The sequence below is a fragment of the Gossypium hirsutum genome, chromosome D02, assembly GCF_007990345.1.
Source record: "Gossypium hirsutum isolate 1008001.06 chromosome D02, Gossypium_hirsutum_v2.1, whole genome shotgun sequence".
Classification (NCBI taxonomy): domain Eukaryota; kingdom Viridiplantae; phylum Streptophyta; class Magnoliopsida; order Malvales; family Malvaceae; genus Gossypium; species Gossypium hirsutum.
Window position 1 is genome coordinate 36,342,717 of NC_053438.1, and position 25,468 is coordinate 36,368,184.

The following is a 25,468-nucleotide window of genomic DNA, read 5'->3' on the forward strand; positions in this document are numbered from 1 at the left end:
AGTTTTAATTCGGTTTGAAGCAGATTGCATAGGCCACTTGACGAGCACTCCCAAGCTCGATCAATGACTCCAGTTGAAGCTTCTCCCCAAACTTGTTCAACTAAGGCCAAAATTTCTTCTTTGAACTTCTTGGCTCGAGCTCGAGTAATTGGACCAGGTGGTAGTTCGATTGGCTCGCCATTAGATTTGATGGAGCTCTTAGACGAGGTCATATCAAAGGTGGACCGAACAACAATTACATGCAGCATGGATGAAATCAACCACTTAGCCTCAATAAACAAGTTCAAAAACCACCACAAGTTGAACCTTTCAATAATTTGGAGAATTTTTTGAAAAAATACATTGCTAAAAATGATGTCTTAATTCAAGGCCAAGAAACAACATTGGAAAATCTGGAGAATCAAGTGAGACAAGTAGCTAATGAGCTTAAAAGCAAACCCCAATGTGCTGTACCAAGCAACATAGAAAATCCTCTACCGGTCAAGTCTTCTAATAATCTTGAAAGCTGATTAAAAGCATACATGGAAAAGAATGATACAACTTTGAGAAAATTGGAGAACAGTATGGGATAGTTTGCGAACGAACTTCGAAGTAGACCACAAGGAGCTCTGCCTAGTGACATGGAGAACCTAAGAAAATTAGGCAAGCAGAATTGCAAAATGGTCAAATGAATAAGCTAAAGGACTTTAAAACCTAAGGAAGTTGAGGTTGAGGATGAACCTCTCGAGAAAAAGGAAAATCAATGAACAATTGAATTTCCTGCACTAGAGAAGCCAAATTCTGCAAATTCTGAAGAGGTAAAATCTAAACTAGTGAATTCTGATAAGCTAATCCGTTCGTTAGATGTAGATATATTACCTCGGAAGAGTTGTCCATTCCAAGCCAAAGTTCTACAACCTCCATATCCTCAAAGACTCCAAAAACATAAGCAGCAATAAGATAATTAATTCAAGAGAATGTTGGATGTGTTGAAATAGCTACATATCAACATTTCATTGGTGGAAACTTTGGAGCAAATGTCAAACTATGCAAAAGCTATGAAGGAATTTCTATCTAAGAAGAGAAGGCTTGGGGAATTTGAAACTATAGCCCTGACTACAGAATGTAGCCTACTTTTTCAGACAAATTTACCTCTTAAGTTGAAGGATCCAGGAAGTTTCACCATACCTTACAATATTGGAGAATCCTATTGTGGCAAGGCTTTATGCGATCTGGGATCGAGTATCAATTTGATGCCTACGTCTGTGTTTAGACGATTAGATATCGGTAAGGCCAGATTGTTATGTGTGAAATAATTTGCAAATTTTGCAAGTATTCACGTCGAATCAAGTAATAAAGTGATAAGCGAGATCGTCTTCACAAGGTATAAGAGTGCTCAAGTTATTATAATAAATTATGGTTATTGTTATTGCAAAACCAAGTTAATTACAATGTGGTAATTTAAAATTGTAAGGATGTGTGTTAAACGAATATTGACTAATACTGGAAAATGCTAAGGCAAAGCAAGAGTGACAATGCAATGGAAATTAAAAGAATAATTACGTGAATAATCTGTGAGCGAATGAGTAAATAACTAAGAATGCTATGGCAAAGGATAGAAGGTCTACGATGTAGATTAGGAAGGTTAGGATTACTAAGAGTATGCCCTTACTTTCAGTAATGCCTCAGCAAAATCGTACATAAGGTAGTAATAAGTGAGGGGAAGTTTAAGCTACCAACATTCTTCTCAGCACACCGATTTACTGCCTGAAAAATGATCCTCCCAACATTAATTCTTCTCTCTTTTATAATAGAGTGCAGCAAAAGCATTCTCTCTTTCGAAAAAGTTGTATTGTGCATAGATGGCATAAGTCGGCTCCTTAGAAAATGATACCATACTTTCATAATAGGCTCCAAAAAAGCCCTCTCAATAGTATAACACTCTTGATTGAAAATAATCTATCGTGTTCCTTCAATACATAAATCATCCAATACCTAGGTTAAAACCTCAGTAATGGTACTTTCAGAAAATGGTGTGTATTCATCTTGGACACCTCCAAGACCAAACTATGCATTAATATGGTCTTTATCAAAAGAAACAGAAGTGTCCCTTTTGTAGATCAAAGGAGAATCTAGAGAATTGACATGGGCATAAAATTCTTGAAAAATTTTCCTTAAAATGTCCTTAGGGTGAAAACAGAAAATGTTTTACCCATGCTTTTCTACTATGGAGGACACAGAGTCATCGTATCCCATGTATGGTTCATCTTTAAGCATCCCAAGCTCTTATGATGAACTGAGGTTGATTGAGGACTAAACTGTAAAATTTTCTAAAGTACCAAGTTGATGTCACGATGTTGCGAGAATTAAGTCGTGACATAAAAAATAGAGGCTTGTCTTCGTGACTTTAGAGGGGATGTCATGACTTTGAGAAAACAGTGGGTGTTGTCATGACCATGGAGCAAGGGAATGTCGTGACATTACTTTACTGGTGAGTTCAAGTCCTGAAAATAGAGGATTGTAGTCCTGAAGTCACTTACTGGAATTACAACACCTGTTGAACATTAATTCTCAACAAGTTAATACATATGATTTTAAGCTTGTCTAAAATCCATTTGAGTCCTAAGCATCATACATATACACCTATAATTCATATGTTTATATTCAAATTAACATTTTCTCATTCAATGTACCAAAATGACACTTACAAATCAAGACCATTTCAACATTAAGTTCATGCCAACTATAGATAACAAAATTAAACTTTACAAACTTGCTAAGTCGAAAACTGCGATCAAGATGTTGTTTCACTCCTTAAAATCTTGAGATCTACCGATACCTGCACATGGGATAAGCAAACCATTTCTATCATTTCAACTACCATTTCAATTAAGAAATACAATCAAAACATGATTAACTTTCAACCATTTCAACTGCCATTCATGTCTCAAGCAACATTATTCATACCCTATCCCTTTTGGCAATCGCATATGAATACATCAGAGCATGTTTTCTATCATTATACCACATTTACTTTTAATTCACAGCATATCTCACATTCATTTCATTTTTCCATTTCTTTCTCGAATCTAGTGATTTATTTCATATCCATATCGGCTCTCAGGGCTCGTTTTAAACCAGTTCACATCATCTTTCACGTGCTATCATTGTTCACATTTGATATATATGTACAAGATATATAATTTTCATCAACATTTCATATCAACTATCATTTAAAAAGTTCATGCTTTATAACCCTATTAATTGAACACAGACTCAAGATGAATACACAGATCATCCAACCATCATACCAATATATTTGGAACCTAGTGCCTCATCGAAACATCTGAAGTATAAATTATGCTCTGCACCTCATAGGAATAATCGAAGTAAAATGTCCTTTGAACCTTAATGGATGTCTGAAGTATAATATGCACTCCACGTCTCATCCATATAAAGCAAAGTATAATCTCATACACTAACCCTATGGCATGCCAACTATACCCAATTCTGTCCGAGACAGTTAATAGGGCAACCAATGAACCAATACATATATGTTTATAATCATAAATCATAGTTCCATATCATGCTCGATTATGCTATGCTTATCTCAATTCAATTTACAACATTTCATCATACCTCATATAAACTAATTCATTAGAAAAGTAGAACACTAATGTTTGATAAGCTAATTGTAATAACCATGTACGTATATGTATATTGAGTTCGAATCATAAAACTACAAATCATATTTTCGTCACTCGTCTTTCTTTTCTCTCAAGATGACTCGACATCATTTTTAGCTACGTTCAATCATTCAATCATAAAAACAACATTAGTTCACATCCAAGTCGCATTCAAACACATAATCAACAAATTTTGTAATTTATTCATTTCATTCCTTATATTCTAAATACTCATATTTTTTGATATCTAACATCAGATCAAAATTTGATTTCATATTCTTTCTTTAGAAACCTTGTACTTTTCATCCATAACATAATTTCATGACAATTTTCAATTTATTCAATTTAGTTCTTAATTTCATAAAATCTTCTAAAAAGCTTAATTTAATTCCTAACTTAATATTTAATAGAATCTAAGTTCACTATCTAACAACCTCTTCAATTTCAAGCTTAATTCATCAGTTATGCTTTAATGGAAACTTACTTAAACATCATCTATTTGAAGAAATTAACACATGGTCTAATTAGATCAAGCTCGTATGATTAAAATTCCATAAAAAATTTAAATATCTACATTGATTACCTTGATTAATTGAGACCAAATGTATCAGCCTGCTCGACGAAGTCTCTATTTATGTTTATTGTTTATTGTACTAAGTGTAGTTCTAAGTAAAGTATTTCTTATGGCTAAGTATGGGATTCTATGTATACGCTAATTGGAAAAATCCATGTTTTGGCGAGATATATGGTTTGGCAGATTATTCTGTTGAGTATATGCCACCCCAGATGTTTTGGCGAAGTCGTAAAATTTGTAGTTCCGTAGATCTATTTATTATTTTTATAAGGTTATTTAGTTAGTCCAGTGAGAACTGGTTAGAGTGGAACTAAGATACTATAGTTGACAAGACTTAAATTATGATAAGCGCACTTACTCACAAAAATCTTTCTAAATTTGGGTTTGCTGTAATCAACCAACTCCCATGTTTGTTTTAACTCTCTAGTAAATATCGGTGAACCCTAAGTTATTTTCATAGTTATATATGTATTGTTAGTTCTGCATGCATAAGAGTTAGATTTTTCTGTGAGGAAGGAAATGTAAACTGAAAAATATATAGGATTTTTCCTATATAATTCATTACCTTTTTACTTAAATTTGTTGTTAAAACCAAGCAATTGTTTAATAAATTAATGAAATATGCGAAAATATGAAATTAGGACATAGAAATTATTAAAATATGATTTTATACTTTATTATATAGTTTTCATGCATAAAATGGCTTATTTTATATTAATTTGATCATATTATATTTTTAAGCTATAAAGTGGGCCATGCATGATTAAATTAAATAATAAAATATAAAGTTATATTTAATAATTCATTTTTAATATTTCATTAATAAATTGGATTTTAATTAATTAAATAAATTGATTAATTAAAGTGGTTAAATTATATTATTTGGTCCTCCAAACTATGTACTATTTTTGGACAGGGCTGAGAGTTTTCTTCTAATTACAAAATCGTCCAAATTGGGGACCAAGTCAACCTAATTTTCGCCTGCACATGGATGTCATAAACCATTTTTTGGTTTAATTATACAAAGTCCTTGAAGAGTTAAAGAAATCGAAGATTTTTCCAAAGATTTACTAATGACCGAGTCTTAGTCCCGAGTCGTTGTGGCACTCAAATTGACCAAAAATCAAGGAAAAATCAGCCACCTTTCCTCAATTCTTGGCCGGCCACTCTTGGAGGAAGTTTCAAAGGATGGACACTCCTATTTTTAGCAAACTAGCTCTTTTGCCTCACCTATAAATAAGAGCTCATTTCTCACTTTTTCAATCATCCCTCATCCCATCATCTCTCACTCATTCATCATTCTATCAACTCTTTTAGCTATCTTTCCTCTTCATCCTCCTTGCATAAGGATTTTAGCAATTAAGCCTCTTAAAGAACCCTTGGCCGGCCACCTTGGGAGCCATCAGCAAAGAATCGAAGGAGCCTCGTCAGTTAGAGTCTTGGGTGACAGCCACTCTGATGTTTGTTATGTGTTCTTTGTTCTTGTTTCAACAATGATAGCTTAAATTTATTTAAGCTAGGCTGATTATTTTGATTAAATAATATTTATTTGATTCATGCTTATAATGTTTGTGCCTCAATCGATCATGTTTTCAATTAAAATCAAGTCTGTATTTCGTTCATACGTGATTGAAATGCACCTGAATTAGCTGAGCGATCCTAACCAGATGATGGCTAATGGACACATAATTGAAATGTGCATGCTCAATTTAGATCCTAACCTGATTAAATTGTAGGTTGCATAACAACTTTAACCAAGCTCTGTTATCTGCATAGTTTTTAGATTTGTGTGATTAAATTGTTTCAAACCTAACACGTCCCTGTTACCTCACAGGAATGCTAAGAAACCTTTAGTAAATAAAGATCAGTAAAATGCGTATTACTAAGTAAAGGATTCCAAAAGACCTAATGTGGTTTCCAAACTCATGAAAGATCGAGTTGCCCTGGAATGTTTTTCCAAATGTTATTAAGCATGTTGGTAATAAATTTAGTTTAATTAAAGTAATTGTCATAGTTTATTTATGTTATAATTGTTGCAAATTGTGTTTAATTTTACTAAAATCTCTTTCATTCTTATAGTTTGTATACTTAGGATAATTTGCATTAGGGATCATTACATTTAGTTTAAATCATCACTTCTCAAACTATATTGTGTTTTTTATTTACCAAATTGTTAATATAATTTTACAAATTAAGTGACTTAGCACAAATACAATCCTTGTGGAGATTATAACTCAATACTTACTTATTACTTAATAACGACAGTGTACACTTGCACAAAACCCAACGTTACAAGAAACTTCCTGATTCTGGGTTATGTGTTAGTGTTTCTTGAGTGCATGTTTGTATTCAATAGTGTAATGATCTAATAATCTTAATTATCCATATTTTAGCTCAAGATGTTACAGAAGGTTTGAGTGACAAAGACAAAGGTCCTATCATCTAGACTTTGCTGTATTTCTAGTGAGTTCTTTCGTACTTCCATGTGTGCAATATTCCTATTTTATATTTTGTGTAAAGTAAGTACTCATACTCAATAAAGGTGTAATCTGTATATGAAAAAGGGTGCTCAAAAGTTGTTAGTCTAAGTTTGTTATGTTTGTGTTAAAGTGTAAGAACCTTTTTTCATGGTTCTGGAAAAACTGATATGGATTGATTCATGAAAATGATGTTAAAGGAAAGCAATTCCTGCCGATGCCTTTGATGGACTGTACATTGAACTCACAGATCGCGATACATGAAAATAGTTGTGTAGCCTCTGGTAGGGAAAATGTATGTTGCAAACGCGATTGACAAATCATGAAAAAGGGTACAAACCAAAGGAATGTGAATGGAATAAATTATATGAATATGACTATGGATTTGGGTATGTCACTAAGATGAAGAATTTTTGTCTGAATGGTCATGTGGGAGTACTGTACACCCCAAAGGAAAAGTAAACTAGCGTATAGCCTGTTTGTGCATGGTACTCGCCATTTGACAAATTGTGTGATTCTGTTCAACTTTTTGAAAGGATCTGCTCAAAGTATTAGTAACTATTGATACGCTTCTTTTGGTACTATGCTAGAGGACATAAAATATTGTGAGATACTTGTTTATTTGTGTTATGCATGATGATGGGCTTGATGTGTGATTGAATTTTGAAAGAAATCGTACTTAAGACTCATGTTGAAGAATTTATGATTTAATGAAGTTTTATTAAAGTTTATGGAATGATTTGAAAGCATTTTATTTTGGATTGATAAAATTCATTATTGAAATTCTATATGCTATTTGGCTAATACTCTATTTGTAATGACCTCAACTCGATCTGGTTAACCAGATTCAGATTTTGGGTGTTACTGTAATTTTATTTTGGAATGATAAAATTCATTATTGAAATTCTATATGCTATTTGGCTAATACTCTATTTGTAATGACCTCAACTCGATCTGGTTAACTAGATTCGGATCTTGGGTGTTACTGTAACACCCCAAACCCGGCCTAGATATTATGGTCGAATCAGGCATGTCACATTGAAATGTCTTTCAAAAATTGGACTTATTGGTAATAATTTTGCTTCTAAGTTAAAAATACCCTTTGTTATTATCTGCTATTGTTATAATAGGTTGATCTAAAATTGCGAAAACTTTTGAAAACTCTAATGTTTAAATTTCGTGTCTTTAAAAATAGTAATTATTTTGAAAATTTGTCTTCTCCTAAACTAGCATATTAAAATAAGTAAGCAAAAGCCCAATTAAAAATTTAAGCAAACATAAATGGCCTTATTACATAAACAAAACCTAACACAAGCTTTAAATTTCAATAAAAGCAAGTGTAGAACACCTGCAGTTGTGTGGCCACCTCCGAGTCCCTTGCAGCGCCAAATCGCCTATGGCTGAGGATTACCTGTACAGTTAAAAGGAAAGGGTGAGTTTACGAAAACTCAGAGTGTAATCCCCTATCAGTCAATCAGTATACAACTTGCAGTAACAGTTTGGGCCGGAGCCCTATTCAGTAACAGTACAGTACAATAATGCAACCCATCCCAATCCAGCCAACACACCTCTCTGTACCATCAACACACCACGTGGGAATAAAATCGACCCACCCAGCCAACACAACAATATCGCAGCAAAATTGCTAGTAATAGTATCGCGGCAAAGTTGCCAGTAACAGTATCGCAGCAAAGCTACCAGTCACAGTATACTTCCTCCATAACAGTATCCCAACCTCATGCAGTATGTCATATCATAAATCATACGTGTATGCAGAATGTCATACTCAGTAACAGTCATATACAAATCATGAACACATTAGTCAACCTACCTCTAGGGGTATAATGGTCAGTTCCATCTATTAAGGGAGAAATAGTCATTTTACTCTTTAGGGGTATTTTGGTTATTTTACCTATTTTAAAGTCTCGGTGCATATATCGACCTCTTGAAAGGTTTGCAGTCACCTCGAGTGACTCAGGTAACCTAAATGGTCATAACAGTGTAAATGGGCCCAAAGCCCATGATTCAGTATTTGCCACAAATCGTGGATTTCAGCTGTGTGGGGCCCACAAGCCCATTGAGCCCACACGGCCCATTTTGGCCCAACGTGGCCCATTTTTACCTAAGCCCATGAAAATGCCCATGGAGGCCACTACAGTTTATCGCCCATGATTCGCGGGTTTGGCTTACAACATGAGCGACCGCGCGCCCGTGTGGTCTCAAATGCCGTATTTTTGGCTTTTCGACTTTTGTCGTATTACAGTTACAGTGGGGTGTTTCCACACCTGATTGTGAAAACGCACTAAGATCCACGAGCACCAAAGCCTACATTCATACAAGGCTTTCCATTAGTCGTTGAACAATAGGGTTAATCTCCCCCTTTTACACCCTTAACCAAAACTAAAATTAACACTTGCCTCGATTGTCAAATGTGGCTCAGCCCACTTATACCACTGACGAAGGTTGACTACAATCTCTTTAACGGATATCTATATTACAAACGGATTTTATTAAACATGATTGTTTATTCATGTGGTTTAAATCCACACATGATAACTTACGAAACCACAGAAGCACTCGACCTACACTTTAGAATGCTAGCCTACAAACTTACCTTTGATCGAGTGATGAGATAAAGGTTTCGACGAATTTAATATCACTTGATACTCCTTCACTCCTCGAGGAATTCAAACCATTAGAGAATAGTTGTTAAGCCAAAAACAAATTTAAAGAGATGAAGAGGGAGAGAAAAGTAATATTCAACAAACAGTTAACCAAAAAGGGATAGAAGAATAAGAGCAAATCAAAAGAAAGATGCAACACGAAACTACTCAACACTATTTGGTCAAGGTTTGGAAAAGTAGAGGAGAGAAAAGAAACAACAAAGAGAAGAAGGGAAGAGAAAAGAGGATTCGGCAAAGGAGAGAACCAAAGAGCTATTCGGCCAACATAAAAAGGGAATTAAAAAGAAGAGTAGAAAAAGAAAACGAACAAACCCGAGAGGTACTCGAAGTCTTAGCAAAAATTTGGCACCAAAAGCAAAAATGGTGAAAAGAATGCTGACCGAAACCGAAGTAGACAGAGAGAAAACAACCCAAAAACCCCCAAAACCGATTATCTTAGTGCCTAGTGACCAAATTCGGCACAAACACTACTCATCACCTCAACTTCCACGATTTTCTCCTAAAATCACTCCACCACATCACAATCCCACTATTCTCTCCATGATTCACTCCCCCATTCAAATTCCACAGCATTTTAGTCAAACTCTACCACCTCACAGCACAGGTGATAAAAATAAATACTCTATAGTGCAGCACCAGATTCAAACCTCAGACCTCAAGAATACTTCACACGCCACCTACCATTGGACCAATGGGCTCTTTGTGTGTCATAAAACAAGCACTATTATTAACAAAGCCTATATGCCACTGTCTGGATTCATTTAAGAGCAAAACTAAAAAATTCTGCAAAAGCCAATACTTGAAACCAGACTTCTCAAACACTCCCATACACACCCTAATCACTTAGCCATTAAGGCAAATAAGCAATTTGTTCCATATCATGCAAAAATTAAAGGCTTAAAAGATTGGACTCGTTGGTAAAATAATTTGTTTCCAAGTTTAAAATTAACTCCTTTATTATTAAATAAATAAAAATGTTTGTCTTGTTATCAGATTTCGTTTTAATAAGTTAGTTCTAATTCGCGGAAGCTTTTTAAATTCTATTGTTTTAAAAAATCTCGTGTCTTTGAAAACAGTAATTATCTTAAAACTCGTCCTAACTAGCAGTTTAAAATAGGTAAACAAAAGCCCAATTAAAAATTTGAACAAACTTAAAGGCCTTATTACAAAAATATAACCCAACTTATTATTTAAATTAAAATAGAAGCAAATGTGATCAGCAGCAATTATGTGGCCACCTTCGAGTCCCTCGTAGAACCGAATCAACTAAGGCTGAGGATTACATGCACAGTTAAAAGGAGAGGGACAGTTTACAAAACTTAATGTGTAATCTTCTATCAGTCAATCAATATACGACATGCAGTAACAGTCTGGGCCTAAGCCCTAAGCAGTATTAGTATGGGCCTTAGCCCAATACAGTAGTAGTGTGGGCCTTAGCCCAATATAGTAACAGTGTGGGCCTTAGCCCAATACAGTAATAGTACAATGCAGTAATGCAACCCATCCCAATCCAGCCAACACACCACTCCGTACCACCAACACACCATGTGGGGATAAAATCGACCAACCCAGCCAACACACCAATATAGCAGGAATGCTGCTAGTAATAAAATTGTAGCAAAGCTACCAGTAACAGTATATGTGGCAAAGCCACCAGTACAGTATACTTCCTGTATATCAGTACCCAACCCCATGTAGTATGTCATGTCATAAATCATACGTGAATGCAGAAACATCATACAGAGTAACAGTCATATATATATGATAGAAACAATTTTCCATACATATCATAAGGCTATAACGGTCATTTCATCTCTTATGGGTATATCAGTCATTTTACCCTATGGGGGTATTTCAGTCATTTTACACTTCGGGGGTATTTTGATCATTTTACCTTTCGGGGGTATTTCAGTCATTTTACCTTTTGAGGGTATTTTAGTCATTTTACCCTTCGAGGGTATTTCGGTCATTTTACCCTTCGAGAGTATTTCCATCATTTTACCCTTCGAGGGTATTTTAGTCATGTTACCCTTCGAGGGTATTTCAGTCATTTGCCCACGAATCGCAATTAGGCTTACCAGTCGAGCGATCACATGCCCGTATGGTCTCAAACGTCGTGTTTACTGCTTTTTAGCTTTTTGCCGATCTACGATTGTAGTGGGTGATTACACACCTATTTACGAGAAGAGCGCAAATCTCCAAGAAAGCCCACCTAGAATCAAACATGAACCAAAGTTAGTTCATTATTGCTAAGGTAAAACGCCCTCTTAAAAGCACTTAATCCAAAAAACCCTCCTTACCTTGATTGAACACCATATGAGGAAGAAAACAACCAAAGGCAATCAAGGGATAAGGAAGCAGAGTATTCGGTTTTGAAAAAGAAAAGAAGAGAACAAATATACTCAAGTGAGAAGTATAACCACTTACCGAAAGTCAGAAACCTACAGCACAGGAACGGCAAGAAGCAGTAGAGAAGATCAACGTAGAGAATGATACAATGAATGGGTAATATTCGGCTAGAAGATAAGAAAGGAGAAAACCTGATAGGGACAAACAGATGAAAACAAAGAGATTATTCGGCCAAAGAAGAAAAAGAGAAGAGAAGGAAGGTTCGGCCAGTAGAAAAGAGAAAAGGGAATGAGAGAAAAGGGAGGATTCGACAAAGAGGGAAAAAGAGAAGAAAAGAGTAGAAAAGAAAAGTGAATAAAACCCGATAGGTACTTCCCAAAACTAGGCAAAAATCGGCACCAAAAGCTAATAGGAGAACACGAAACTGACCCCAAAACTGAGAATCTTCAGTACCTAAATACCAAATTCGACAAATGCTACCCCAAGAAGCTCTTCCAAATGTCGAAAATGACAAACTTTCCCCCTAGCCGAATTCCCAAGGGTTGAATTACCCCAAACAGCACACACTCTCCCCTCCTCATCTAACTCCTTGATTTTCTCCTAAAAACTCTCCCCTTATCCCTCCTTCATTTTCTCCACCACTTCCTCCTCAACTCTCCCAACCACTCTATTCAAAATCTATTCAAACTCTCCACAACTGTGTTTCAGTCCAACACCACTACCTACACAGCTCAAGTAGCAAAATAATTACTTCCTTGCACAACCCAGGACTTGAACCTCAGACCTTAAGAATAACTGACACACCACCTAACACTGGACCAATAGGCTCTTTGTGTCATAAAACAAGTACTAATATAAATAAGGCTTAAGTGCCAGTGTCCAGATTCATTTAAGGGAAAAACTAAAAATCCTGCAAAAGCCAAGACTTTAACCTAGGCTTCTTAAACACTCTCATACACACCCAAATCACTTAGCCATTAAAGCAAACAAGCAATTTGTATCAAATCATGCAAAAATTAAAGACTTAGATTTTTAGGGTGTTACAACTCTACCCCTCTTAACGAAATTTCAGCCTCAAAATTTACCTAGTCAGAAAAGATGAGGGTATTGTTGTCGTATCGCCTCTTCGAGTTCCCACGTGGCCTCTTCTAAACTGTGATTACGCCAAAGCACTTTGACTAATGGAATAGATTTCTTCCTCAGTACTTTAACCTCACGGTCCAATATCTGCACTGGCTCCTCCTTGAAGGTCAGATCTGGCTTAACCTCGATCTCCTCGACTGGCACAATGTGTGTGGGATCAAAGTGATAATGCCTCAGCATGGAGGCATTGAACACATTGTGAATTCGGTCTAATTCTGGAGGTAACTTGATAGGCGACCGGTCCCACACGCTTCAGTATACGGTAAGGCCCAATGAACCTAGGGCTAAGCTTACCCTTCCGTCCAAACCTCAATATCTTTTTCAAAGGGGAGACCTTAAGAAAAACGTAGTCCCCCACAGATCACTCAATCTCTCGGTGTTTAAGATCCGCGTAAGACTTCTGCCTATCAGATGCTTCCTTCAATCGATCTCGAATCAATTTTACCTTCTCTTTGGTATCAAAAACTAGTTCTAGCCCCAAAACTCACCGCTCACCCAACTCAGTCCAACTAGTAGAAGTACGACACCTACGACCATATAACGCCTCGTACAGAGCCATTTGAATATTGAACTGGTAGCTATTATTATTCGCGAACTCTGCTAGTGGTAAATAGTCTTCCCAACTGCCTCGAAAATCCATTACACAATACCTCAACATATCCTCCAACACTTGAATAACTCTTTTCGATTGACCATCTGTCTGGGGATGAAACGCAGTACTAAAATTCAGTCTTGAACCCAAAGCCTCATGTATCTTCTTTCAGAATCAAGACGTGAAGTGAGGATCTCTATCTGATATAATAGAAGCCAGTACCCCATGCAGTCTTACAATCTCAGCCACGTACAGTTTAACTAACGTCTGCAAAGAGAAATCAATACGAACTGGTATGAAGTGAGTAGATTTAGTCAATCGATCTACAATAACCCATACCGAATCCTTCTTAGTAGGCATTAGGGGCAGCCCACTCACAAAATCCATGGTTACTCTCTCCCACTTCCAAAGTGGAATTTTAACCTACTGTAGTAACCCTGAAGGTAACTGATGTTCAACCTTCACTTGCTGACAAGTTAAACACTTATTCACAAAATCAGTAACTTCATGCTTAAGACCAGGCCACCAATATAACTCATGAAGGTCATTATTCGCACCAGGATGCATAGCATAAGGACTATTATGCGCCTCACGTAGTATAGACTCCCTCAAGTCGACATCCCTCGGTACACAGACTCTACCATGAAAACACAGTACTCCTTCACTATTCATCCCAAAATCTGAAGTTTCCCTACTCTTAACCTGTCGAAAACGAGGAACCAGTGACTCATCCAACAACTTTTTACCCTTAATTTGCTTAGTCCACGTTGGTCTAAATTACAGCTCAGCCAACAAGCTACCATAATCAAACAAGCTGAGACGAGCAAACATCGCTTTCAAATCGGATACAGCCCTACGACTCAATGCGTCAGCTACCACATTAGCCTTACTACGGTGATACTCAATTGAGCAATCATAATCCTTAAGCATCTCTATCTATCTTCGCTGTCTATGATTCAACTCCTTCTAACTGAGGAGATACTTAAGGCTCTTGTGATCAGTGTAGATAGTACATTTCTCACTATATAAATTGTGCCTCCAAATTTTTAGTGCGAAAACCACAGTGGCTAACTCCAAGTCTTGAGTAGGATAATTTACCTCGTGAGGCTTAAGCTGGCGAGACGCATAAGCAACCACCTTACCTTCCTGCATTAGCACACTACCCAAACCAATATGTGATGCATCACTGTAGATAGTGAATTCCTTCCCGGACCCTGGCTATATTAAGACAGGGGCTTCAGTCAGAACTTTCTTTAATTTCTCAAAACTTTCTTGTTGCTTATCAGTCCAGTTAAACAGTACCCCTTTATGCAGCAACTTAGTCAGAGGTGCAGTAATTAAGGAAAACCCCTCAAAAAAACATCTATAATACCCTGCCAGACCCAGAAATCTTCAAATCTCAGATAGAGTCTTAGGTGGTTCCCATTCCAGTACAACTTCAATTTTTCAAGGATCAACCCTAATCCCCTCGGCAGACACCACGTGACCCAGAAATGTCACTTCCCGTAGCTAGAACTCACACTTGCTGGACTTAGCGTAAAGTTATTTTTCCCTTAAAATCTGTAGAACAATTCGAAGATGTGCATTATGTTCATCATCGGTTCTTGAATAAACCAAGATATGGTCTATAAATACCACCACAAACCAATGCAAGTAGTGCTGGAATACTCAGTTCATCAGGTCCATAAAGGCAGCTGGTGCATTCGTCAGCCCAAACGGCATCACTAGGAACTCGTAATGACCATAACGATGGTACCTAGAACGAAGATCTATTTTGGAGAAAACTGAAGCTCCTCACAGCTGATCAAATAAATCATCTATCCTTTGCTAAGGATACTTATTCTTGATAGTCAGTTTATTCAATTACCGGTAATCAATGTACATGCGCATGATCCCATCCTTCTTCTTTTCAAACAATATCAGTGCTCCCCACGGAGACACACTAGGTCGAATGAATCCTCGATCCAACAGTTCCTGGATTTGAGCTTCTAATTCCACCAACTCCTTCGGTGCCATCCTATAAGGGGTGGTGGACATTAGAACTGTTCCTGGCAGGAGCACAATTCAAAATTCAACTTCGCGGCTCAGAGGCAACCAAGGGAGCTCATCAAGAAAAACATCATAAAAATCCTTAACAGTTTTAACATCTCCAACAGAAGGACCCTCAGAATCAGATACACCAACATAGGCTAGAAATGCCTCACAACCTTTGCGAGCCAGTTTTTCGGCCCTTAATGTAGAGATCACATTAAACAAAAAGTCCCTTCGCTCCCCAATCACAGCCACCTCCTCATCCTCATTACTCTTTAATACCATACACTTAGCAACACAATCCAAATTTGCACGGTGTTTAACCAACCAATCCATCCCCAAGATTAGCTCGAATTCACCAAACAGTAGCTCCATTAAATCTGCTAGAAATTTAACTCCTTGAACCTCAAGGGGCACATTTCTGAACAACTTGTCTACCCTTACTGATTGTCCTAGTGGACTTAACATAGTCATCTCATTAACGGTACTCTCACACATGATACCCAAAGTGCTAGACACAGTGCATGCAATGTATGAATGTGTAGACCCTATATAATTAAAGTAGTGCAAGGTACATTATGAATTAGGAATGTACTAGTTATAACATCTAGAGTGTCACCTTCCTCATGGCGACGAGCAGCATAGACCAGATCTGGCTGCCTCGCCTCTCTATTACCAACACCTCTGCCTAACATTCCACGACCTTGTCCCACACCATTTCCACCTCTAACTTGACCACGGCCCCTCGGTGGCTACTGACCACCTCTCACTGGCTAAACAAAACTCTGACCTGCAGCTTGCATCTAAACAAACCCTAAGGACAATTCTTAACTTGATGCTCCATAGACCCACATCTGAAACATGCCCCAATCTTCTTCCAGCACTCACCCAGATGATGTCTCCCACAATCAGCACAAGATTGTGGTCTTGCCATAGGAACCCCAACTCGGACTGGCCCATCAAACCTGACCTTCTTTTTAAGCCTTTTAGAAAAACTTGAGGGCTCAAAAACCCTCTTATGTCTGCCCCTATCCTTCTCACGATTCTAGCACATAGATCGCTTCACATCCTTGACGATTTTTACCCTTTCAACTAGGGTAGCAAAATCTAGCTCCCTCTGCAGAGCTATCAAGACTCACAACTCATCCCGGAGGCAGTCTTCAAATTACACATAGTGTTCATACTCAGTCACTATAACCCTACGAGCATAACGACTTAGTCACAAAAACTCTGCCTCATATTCTACCATAGTTTTATTCCCCTGGATCAAACTCAAAAATTTCTTTCTTTGGGTGTCCACATAACTTGTGCCCACATAATTTCCTTGAAATGACGCCTTAAAGAAATCCCACGTTAACCGGTCGGCCTGAGTTCCTTATCTCATAGTAAGCCACCACTGATAGGCTTCATCTCGCAGTAAAGACACTGCTCCTTTAAGTTTGTCCTCAGTAGTGCAATCGAGGTTATCCATTATTCTCTCTGTGGCTTCCAACCAGTATTCAGCCACATTAGGGGCTACTTTAGAAACACACTTGAAAATTTCTACTCCATTCGACTGGAGTCATTCTAAAATTAACCCACGGCCCATAGCACCAGTACTGGTCCCTGCAACCCCTTCCAGAATACGGAGCATAGCTTAGGATAGTACATCATCCTCAGCCACTCGATCGGATGATCCCGTCTCAATCACCGATGAAACTGGCACCTCTCTAGCCTCAGCATTAGGCATATGGCCTGATGTCGAAGACCCAGCCCTAGCACTTCCTCGGCCTCTACTGCAGCCATGCATACCCCTTCCGCGAGTACCCCTAGTGCTTATATCGACTAACGTATTATCTGTTTTAAGAAGTTTTATGCATTAGTGAGTAATTCCAGAAATTATTAATAAATGTCTTATGAAAAACAATAGTCATGGTTTTGTTTTTGCAAATCAAGAGTCTCCCTACAGTTTCCAGTTTTCTACAGTCTCAGTTTACTCTAACTAAAGAGTTTCAGTACAGTCCTACTATCTATAGTAGTCTCTTAGTGAATTTTAGTTCAAGCAGTCTACAGTATAAAGAAACTTACAGATTCGGCGTTGGAGACTCGGTGTGCCACACTTGTAAACCTTCGAAAGCACTTTAAGAACAACTTTTTTTCAAAAATTCCAAGTATTTTCAAAACCCATTCCATATTTGAGTTTTTGTAACTTGGCTCTGATACCACTAAATGTAACACCCCAAACTCGGCCTAGATGTTATGGTCTGGCGTATCACATTGAAGTGTCTTCAAAATATTGGACTCGTTGGTAAAAAAATTTGTTTTCAAGTTTAAAATTAACTCATTTATTATTAAATAAAGAAAAACATTTGTCTTGTTATCAGATTTCATTTTAATAAGTTAGTTCTAAATCGTGGAAGCTTTTTAAATTATATTTTTTTAAAAACTCGTTTCTTTGAAAACGTAATTATTTTAAAACTCGTCCTAACTAGCAGTTTAAAATACGTAAACAAAAGCCCAATTAAAAATTTGAACAAACTTAAAGGCCTTAATACAAAAACATAACCCAACTTATTATTTAATTGAAAATGGAAGCAAATATTATTAGCAGCAATTGTGTGGCCACCTCCGAGTCCCTCGCAACACCGAATCGCCTAGGGTTGAGGATTACCTGCAAAGTTGAAAGGAGAGGGTGAGTTTACGAAACTCAGTGTGTAATCTCCTATCAGTCAATCAATATACGACAAGTAGTAACAGTCTGGGCCTGAGTCCTAAGCAGTATCAGTGTGGGCCTTAGCCCAATACAGTAGCAGTGTAGCCTAATATAGTAGCAATGTGGGCCTTAGCCCAATACAGTAACAGTATAGTGCAGTAATACAACCCATCCAAATCCAACCAACACACCACTCCGTATCACCAGCACACCATGTGGGGATAAAATCGGCCCATCCAGCCAAGACAATAATATCGCAGCAAAGCTGCTAGTAATAGAATCGCAGCGAAGCTGCAAGTAACAGTATATGTGGCAAAGCCAACAGTACATATAGTTCCACCATATCAGTATCTAAACCCCATGCAGTATGTCATGCCATAAATCATACGTGAATGCAGAACGTCATACTCAGTAACAGTCATATATATATCATAGAACCAATCAGCCATACATATCATAAGGCTATAACGGTTATTTCATCTCCTAGGGTTATATCTGCCATTTTACCCTATGGGGGTTTTTCAATCATTTTACCTTTCGGGGGTATTTCGGTTATTTTACCCTTGTAGGGTATTTTGGTCATTTGCCCCCGAATCACAAATTGGGATTACCACTCGAGCGATCACATACTCGTGTGGTCTCAAACGCTGTGTTTACTTCTTTTTGGCTTTTTGTCGATCTATGGTTGCAGTGGGTGATTACACACCTGTTTACGTGAAGAGCGCAAATCTCCACGAACGCCCACTAGAATCAAATATGACCCAAAGTTAGTTCATTACGGCTAGGGTAAAACACCCTCTTAAAAGCACTTAATCCAAAACACCCTCCTTACCTTGACTGAATGCTAATGCCAAATATTGACTATTTCAAATAACTTGCAAACCACCACTCCTCGAAGGAATCCCTAAGATCGCAACAAGTAACACCATATGAGGAAGAAAACAACCAAAGGCAATCAAGGGATAAGGAACAAGAGTATTCGGTTTTGAAAAAGAAAAGAAGAGAACAAATATACTCAAGTAAGAAGTATAACCATTTACCGAAAGTCAGAAACCTATAGCACAGGAACGGCAAGAAGCAGCAGAGAAGATCAACATAGAGAACGATACAATGAATGGGTAATATTCGGCTAGAAGATAAGAAAGGAGAAAACCTGACATGGACAAACCGATGAAAACAAAGAGATTATTTAGCCAAAGAAGAAAAAGAGAAGAGAATAAAGGTTCGGCTAGTAGAAAAGAGAAAAGGGAGGATTCGGCAAAGAGGGAAAAAGAGAGGAAAAGAGCAAAATAGAAAAGTGAACAAAACCCGAGAGGTACTTCCAAAAACTAGGAAAAAATCGGCACCAAAAGCTAATAGGAGAACACAAAACTGACCCCAAAATTGAAAATCTTCAGTACCTAATGCCACCCCAATAAGTTCTTCTAAATGCCGAAAATGACAAACTTTCCCCCTAGCCAAATTCTCAAGGGTTGAATTACCCCAAATGGCACACACTCCCCCTCCTCATCCAACTCATTGATTTTCTCCTAAAAACTCTCCCCTTATCCCTCATTGATTTTCTCCACCACTTCCTCCTCAACTCCCCCAACCACTCCTTTCAAAATCCATTCAAAATCTCCACAACTGTGTTTCAGTCCAACACCACTACCTACACAGCTCAAGCAGCAAAATAATTACTTCCTTGCACAACCCAAGATTTGAACCTTAGACCTCAAGAATACCTCACATGCCACCTACCACTGCACCAATAGGCTCTTTGTGTCATAAAACAAGTACTAATATAAATAAGGCCTAAGTGCCAGTGTCCATATTCATTTAAGAGAAAAACTAAAAATCCTGCAAAAGCCAAGACTTGAACCCAGGCTTCTCAAACACTCCCATACACACCCAAATCACATAGCCATTAAAGCAAACAAGCAATTTGTATCAAATCATGCAAAAATTAAATACTTAGATTTTTGGGGCTTTACATGCCATATAACCAAAATCACAAAACTTATAAATACCAAACCATAACTGGATAGTGTGATGAGATCTTTGACGAATTCCAACTTGAGCAAGCCTCTGAAACTCTATAAACATAGGAAAGAAAATAAAGTAAGCTATAAGGCTTAAGTAAGCTCGTATGAAAATAAACTCATGTTATTAACTAACCGCATTTAAAAAAATTATTCAAAATATGTTATAATTCATATGATTGGACCATTCTATTTCAAATTCATGCACATAGTTAATCCAGATTTTCATGAGTTTATTCATTCAAAACACATATAGTTTAAATACTTCTTATCATTTCATTCACATTTTCATATGCATAAACAATTATATATATACTTTATTTAATTCAATATTCATCACCTTTTCTTTAGCCAAGTGAATTATCATCAAATAACAATATTTTGCACATTATGTGCCATATGTATATTTAGTTAACACAACTATAACTCATATCTCACATATCATTCAATTCATACCTCATTATATCCAAATAAACACATTTTGGTATGAATCATACTTATACATAAATCTTTCTCATTTCATATACATGATACACTAAGAACTTACCAAATTACCTTCATTTGATTCTCATTTAGGTTTTATATGTATCTGTATCACTTAATTCGATTGTACTTTCATTCTAGTCTTGACTTTGCCCATTGAACCATTCAGAATCGTTAAGGATACTCAGAAATCATAATAGCTCGTACAATGGCATATCCCAGATATGGTCTTACATGTTATCACATATTGATGCCATTGTCCTACACAGGGTCTTATACGAAATCATATAACGATGCCAATGTCCCAGACATGGTCTTATACGTAATCACAGTACAATGCCAATGTCCCAGACATGGTCTTACATGTTATCTCATCTTGGTAACCTTAATGTTATAACATTTGTATCTTATTCTATTCCTAAGGTTCATACGAGACTTTTGGACATCGTAACTCTGTCAATTTCGGCTCGTATTCATGACCATTCATCATTCAATTCAATTCAATAATAATTAAGCATTTATAACAAAATTTAAATACGTTATTAGCATACGAACTTACCTCGTTTGTTGTAACAACGAATTAGGTCGACTAATATGATACTTTGTTTTCCCCCGTTCTAGATCTGAATCTCATCTTTTTCTCAATCTATATAATAACAAAATTTGCTTATTTAATCATTAATTCATTCAATTTAACACAATTTACACATTTTGGCAAAATTACACTTTTAACCACATAATTTTAATATTTCACAATTTAATCCCTAATTTTCATTTTCATCAAAAATTAATTTATAAAATATGAAAATCTAACACCAAATATTTATATTTCACCATTAAACATCAAAGAAAACATAAGCTCATCAATGACAACTATATTCTGCGTAAATATCAACAAGCACTCATTGTGTTCAAGGTTGCACGAGCCTTGAACGTCATGCTTCATTTGTTAATTCAACAAAGGACAAAAACCATCAATTGCTCATTGGCCAATGACCATAATGCCCCTGTAGGGTAAAATGACCGTAATACCCTCGAGGTCAAATGATTGAATTGTCTCTGGTTAAATGACTAATTTGTCTGTGATTTGAATGACTGATTCTGAGCATGGCATTCTGCATACACGACATACTACATGGGGTTGGGATACTGTTATGGAGGAAGTACGGTACTGGTGGCTCTACCACAATCACTGTCACTGGTGGCTTGGCCACATATACTATACTGGCAACTTTACTGCGGTACTGCTGCTGGCAGCTTTGCTGCGATGCTACTGATGGCTTTGTGTCGGTCATATTACTGTTACTGATGGCTTTGTGCCGATCATATTACCGTTACTGATGGTTTTGTGCCGATCATATTACCGTTATTGATGGCTTTGTGCCAATCATATTACCGTTACTGATGGCTTTGTGCCGATCATATTACCATTATTGATGGCTTTGTGCCAAACATATTACTGTACTTATGGCTTGTAACCATTCTGTTTGTAGCTTATAGCTATCTTGTTTACGGCTCTTAGCCATTCTAACTACTGGCAGCTCTACTGCATTATTACTACTGGCAGCTATGCTGCGATATTGGTGTGAGGGCTGGGTGGGTCGACTCTGTCCCCACATGGTGTGTTGGGTTGGTACGGGTGATGTGTTGGCTGGATTGGAATGGGTTTGCATACTTGCACCATACTGATACTGTATAGGGCTTAGGCCCACACTATTTTTCTATTGGGCTAAGGCCCACACTGTACTGTTATTGTTAAAGGGCTCTGGCCTAAACTGATTTTGTTTCTTTAATAAGGGCATTACATACTGAGTTTTCGTAAACTCACCCCATTTTTAACCTTTCAGGTAATCCCCAGCATTAGACGGTTCAGAGCTACGAGAGACTCGGAGAGGGCCACACAACGGTACTTGTTTTATTCTGTTTTGCTCATTTACTTAAGCAATTTGATTTTGATTTGAGTTGTAATAAGGCCTCTATCATTTTTGGATTTTAAATTTGGGATTTTATATGATTGTGATTTATATCTGGTAGAAGTAGAACACGATTTTCCAAAACAATAACTATTTTCTAACACTACGTTTTCGCACCTCAATTTTTAAATATCACATTTTTGTAAATCATTTGCTTTAACTTAAGCTTCCGCAACAATAAGATTTTGAAGGTGATAACTTTTTAATAAACCTCGATTAAAAATAAACAAACACAAACTGAGGTTTTATATAAGTTTTAAATGGCAAGAAGTTTGAAATTTCGAGAAGGGTTTTCAATGGAAACATGTTTTTCGAAAAACACTTCAATGTGACACGCCAGATTAGGGCCTAACTTCTAGGCTGGGTTTGGGGTGTTACATTCACCATTCACTTCTCTCCTTCACTCTTCTTTTCTCTCCTTTGCCTTTCCATTTTTCTTTCCTTGCCTTTTTAAATTCCCCTCTTGAGAAAGAGATAGCAAGCCTCTTGGAGTAATAGCAATCAAGCATCTTGAAGGCCTTTGATCGACAGAACAAGCATAGAGGAAGAGAATCACACTAGTCTAGCTTCAAAAAGTCACCGAGATTTGTTTTCTAGTTTCCTTCTTTTAATCTTTCCAGTTTAATTTGTGATTATAAACATGAATGTTTATTGTTTTGATGCTCCTAATTTAATTAAGGTGACTTAAATCTTGTTTTTGTTAGATTGATTGCATTATGTTCACTTAAATTGTTAAAATCATGTTTGTGTTGTTATAGGCATTGGTAATTTGTTCAATTAGATAATATAGTGCATATGTTATGCTTGCATTATAATTTTAAGGTAACAAATGAATTAATTATTAACTGAATTGAAATTTTAATTAATTGAAAAAAATATCTAATTGGTGCATGTTTAATATACTAAGTGTAAAAGTGGGTTCAATTAGCAATAGTATTAAACATATTCTTGCCTTGCATAACTTGTAAGATTGTTGTGATTAAATTGTTTCAGTATAGGAATATATTGTTACTTCACTCTGTGTTATACTTGCTTATGACAATTGATTAATTAATTTAACATAGGAATATGTTTGAAAGATTGATTAATTTGAGTATGTATGTGCATTAGCTAATAAAAGACCAAGTTACCATGAAATTATTCATGATAACATGAACATAGTTTTAATAATTCGAAGTTAAAGAATAAAATTAGTCTAACACACTTATGTCATATTGATTAAAACCTTTTTTAGAAATCGTGCATTGGAATTGTACTTTTTATTTTAGTTGATTACTTAGTTAATTTTTAGTTTTTAGATCACCTCTTTCAAATTAATATATTTTCCTCTACCAATTTGCTTAAATTTACATTTCATAAATACTTGCTTGAATAGTCCCTATGGGAATGATAACTCGACATACTTGTCACTTATTACTTGTTACAATTCTCTACACTTGCACGTTTTTGTCGTTTCAGGTTTTTGGCGCTGTTGTCGAGGACTGTTATTTTAGTCAATTATTTGTAAAATTAATTATATTGAAATTTGGTTCAATTTTATTTTATTTTTCTTTAATATTTTTTTTATCATCCAGGTGATAATGGATCCTCTACAACTTGATCAAAGAGGAGCATTTGTTTATAATGCTTGCAATTCGATCACTGTTGCCGATGACAAAAACTGCACCATTCAACAATGTGTCATTCCTCTCTTAAATGAACACAATTTGGGTATTGTGAGACCCAAAATTGAGGCTCCACAATTCAAATTGAAGCCTATGGTGTTCCAAATGCTTCAAACAATAGGCCAATTTAGTGGGATGCCTACTGAAGATCCGCATCTTTTTCTTCAGCTATTCATGGAAGTGAGTGACTCATTTAAATTAGTTGGGTTTATTGAGGATGCCTTGACACTTAGATTATTTCCATACTTCTTAAGAGATAGAGCATGAGCGTGGTTGCACTCCTTACTACCTAGTTCAGTAACTACATGGAAAGATTTTGTGCAAAATTTCTTAATGAAATACTTTCCTTTATCTCTAAATGCCAAGCTTTAAAATGAAATCACTTTATTTCAGCAATTTGATGAAGAATCTTTATATGAGGCATAGCAGCAGTTCAAGGAGTTATTACAACAGTGCCCTCATCAGGGCATTCATTATTGCATTCAAATGAAGATTTTCTATATTTGTAACACCCCGAACCCGAGGCCGTCGCCGGAGTCGAACACGAGGTGTTAATAGACTTCAAACCACTTAAAAAAAATTTCCCAGACAAGCTGCCAGTCTGCGTACTAGTCGATTAAAATATCATATCTTGAGTTCTGAAACTCGAAATCCAGTTCCGTAAATTTTCCCTGAAACTAGACTCATATGCCCATCTACAAATTTTTTTCTAAAATTTTTGGTCGGGCCAATTAGTACAGTTTATTAGTCAAAGTCTCCCATGTTACAGGGATCGACTACACTGACCTTTGTGCATTACGACTTGGATATCTCCCTTCACAGAGCTTCAATACTGATGCCGTTTGTTTCTATAGAAACTAGACTCAGAGAGGAATCTATACATATATGGAATGACTCCTAATTATCTCTGGTTAATTTATAATGAATTTACAAAGTCGAAACAGGGAATCCAGAAACTGTTCTGGCCCTGTCTCACGAGAACCTGAATATCTCTTAACATACTGTCCATATGATAGTTTCGTTACTTTCCTATGAAAATAGATTCATCAAGGTTTGTTTACATAATTTATTCATTATTTAATTCAAATCCTACTATTTTTAGTGATTTTCCAAATCTACA

At 36.5% G+C, this 25,468-nt stretch overlaps 1 non-coding gene across 1 annotated transcript; it reads right to left on the bottom strand.

Annotated features, from left to right (window-relative positions):
* Positions 1–24,711: 24,711 nt before the first annotated feature.
* On the bottom strand, positions 24,712–24,818 carry LOC121215126 (small nucleolar RNA R71). The gene has a single exon (XR_005910856.1). It is a non-coding gene; the product is annotated as a small nucleolar RNA R71 (small nucleolar RNA).
* Positions 24,819–25,468: the final 650 nt, after the last annotated feature.